This window comes from Panthera pardus, unplaced genomic scaffold (assembly GCF_024362965.1).
Source record: "Panthera pardus isolate Hobbes unplaced genomic scaffold, ASM2436296v1 HiC_scaffold_17, whole genome shotgun sequence".
In the NCBI taxonomy this organism is placed as follows: Eukaryota; Metazoa; Chordata; class Mammalia; order Carnivora; family Felidae; genus Panthera; species Panthera pardus.
This window is the reverse complement of record NW_026526732.1, coordinates 106758117-106761216: the sequence shown is the minus strand read 5'-3', so window position 1 is coordinate 106761216 and position 3100 is coordinate 106758117.

The following is a 3100-nucleotide window of genomic DNA, read 5'->3' as shown; positions in this document are numbered from 1 at the left end:
CATGCAGAAGGTTGAAACTAGACCACTTTCTCACACCATTCACAAAAATAAACTCAAAATGGATAAAGGACCTGAATGTGCGACAGGAAACCATCAAAACCTTAGAGGAGAAAGCAGGAAAAGACCTCTCTGACCTCAGCTGTAGCAATCTCTTACTCGGCACATCCCCAAAGGCAAGGGAATTAAAAGCAAAAGTGAACTACTGGGACCTTATGAAGATAAAAAGCTTCTGCACAGCAAAGGAAACAACCAACAAAACTAAAAGGCAACCCACGGAATGGGAAAAGATATTTGCAAATGACATATCGGACAAAGGGCTAGTATCCAAAATCTATAAAGAGCTCACCAAACTCCACACCCGAAAAACAAATAACCCAGTGAAGAAATGGGCAGAAAACATGAATAGACACTTCTCTAAAGAAGACATCCGGATGGCCAACAGGCACATGAAAAGATGTTCAACGTCGCTCCTTATCAGGGAAATACAAATCAAAACCACACTCAGATATCACCTCACGCCAGTCAGAGTGGCTAAAATGAACCAATCAGGAGACTATAGATGCTGGAGAGGATGTGGAGAAACGGGAACCCTCTTTCACTGTTGGTGGGAATGCAAATTGGTGCAGCCGCTCTGGAAAGCAGTGTGGAGGTTCCTCAGAAAATTAAAAATAGACCTATCCTATGACCCAGCAATAGCACTGCTAGGAATTTATCCAAGGGATACAGGAGTACTGATGCATAGGGGCACTTGTACCCCAATGTTTATAGCAGCACTCTCAACAATAGCCAAATTATGGAAAGAGCCTAAATGTCCATCAACTGATGAATGGATAAAGAAATTGTGGTTTATATACACAATGGAATACTACGTGGCAATGAGAAAAAATGAAATATGGCCTTTTGTAGCAACGTGGATGGAACTGGAGAGTGTGATGCTAAGTGAAATAAGCCATACAGAGAAAGACAGATACCATATGGTTTCACTCTTATGTGGATCCTGAGAAACTTAACAGAAACCCATGGGGGAGGGGAAGGAAAAAAAAAAAGAGGTTAGAGTGGGAGAGAGCCAAAGCATAAGAGACTGTTAAAAACTGAGAACAAACTGAGGGTTGATGGGGGGTGGGAGGGAGGGCAGGGTGGGTGATGGTTATTGAGGAGGGCACCTTTTGGGATGAGCACTGGGTGTTGTATGGAAACCAATTTGACAGTAAATTTCATATATTAAAAAAAAAACAAAAACAAAAACAAAAACAAAATGCCTGGCCTTTAATGTTTTCCTTACTCGTTCCCACATGTCAAGATCATAAGTACCTTTTTCTGGGAACAAAGGGCAATTTTATTGGATACTCAGCAATAATTTAATTAGAGCCTTATAATTTAGAGTCATCCCTACTTATCTTGCATACACCAAGCTCCACACTGCTAAACTCTGGTGGGACTGCTCTTCTCAGTCACACTTGACTCAGTTCAAGTGCAGTGAGACCCTTGCCCAGAAGACCACAACAAACCCTGCCCACATAATGTCTGCTGACCAAGAGTTCTGCAGGGCCCAGTCCTGGTTGAGTTGGTGACAGGTCTCATTTCACAAGCAGACCATAGTACACTAGCTAAAGCTTACCACGTTCAGGCCATGGATCAGAAACTGGCCCACAGGAGGCAAGGAGAGCCTCTGAAAATAACTGACATTAAAGATGGAGCAGCCAGAACACAAGAGCAGACTGCACACAACACATATTGGAGACACATCCTAAAGCCCCAGGACATTATACAACCTCTTCTTCATAGGGCCATTACTCTCAGGAGCAGGAAATATAACAGGCTTTCCTAACACAGAGAAAAAGACAGAGATCTAGGCAAAATGCCATCATAGAGCATTTCATCACAAATGAAAGAACAAGATAAAGTCATAGAGATCCTAGTGAAAAGATACAAGTAATATTCCTGATGGAAAATTTACATCAATTATCATAAGGATACTCTCTGGGATTGAGAAAGGAATGGAAGACTTCAGGGAGTCCTTTACTGCAGATATAAAAGAGATAAAAAAAATAAGCAGTCAGAAATAAAAACTTCAATAAGTGAGATTTTAAACAGATTTGTTGCAACCGACACAAGGATGTAAGAAGCAATGGAACAAATAAGTGATCTAGAAGACAAAATAATGGAAAATAAAGAAAATGAAGAAAAGAAAAAATAATTATGTGACATGAGATGAAAATATTCTCTATATGAGAATAGACTTAATACATCTGTATTACAGGAGTCCCAGAATAAGAAAAGAGAGAAAAGGAGACAGAAAATTTATATGAGGAAATAATAGCTGAAAACTTCCCTAATCTGGGGAATGAAACCCATATCCAAATTCAGGAATCACAGAGAACTCCCATCAAAAACAACATAAAAAGGCCAACAACAACACATATTGTAATTAAATTTGCAAAATATAGCAATAAAGACAAAGCCCTAAAAGCAACAAGACAAACAAAGTTCCTAACTTACAAGGGAAGACCCATAAGGCTGGCTTCAGGTCTGTCCTCAAAAACTTGTTAAGCCAGAAAGAGTTGGCCTGATATACTAAACATGCTGAATAGAAAAAAATCTGCTGCCAGGAATACTCTCCAGCAAATCTATCATTCGGAAAGGAAGGAGAGAAAAAGATTTTCCCATAACAAACAAAAACTAAAGGATTTTATGACCACTAAATCAGCCTGAAAGAAATATTAAAGAGCACACTTTCAGTGGAAAGACCAAAAGTGATAAAGACAAGCAAGGACAGAGAAACTCTCCAGAAACAATGAAAAAAAAAAAAACAGGTAATAAAATGGCAGTAAATTCATATTTACCAATAATTACTGTGACTATAAATGGGCTAAATACTCCAATCAAAATACATTCAGTGTCAGAATGGATAAAAAAAAATGAGACCCATCAATGGTGCCAACAAGAGACTCATTTTAGGCCTAAAGACCCCTGCAGATTGAAAGTGAGGTGATGGAGAAACATTCATCATGCACATGGAAGTCAAAAGAAAGCAAGAATAGCAATAGCTACATCAGACAAACTATATTTTAAACCAAAGAATGTAAAAAGTGAAGAGGAA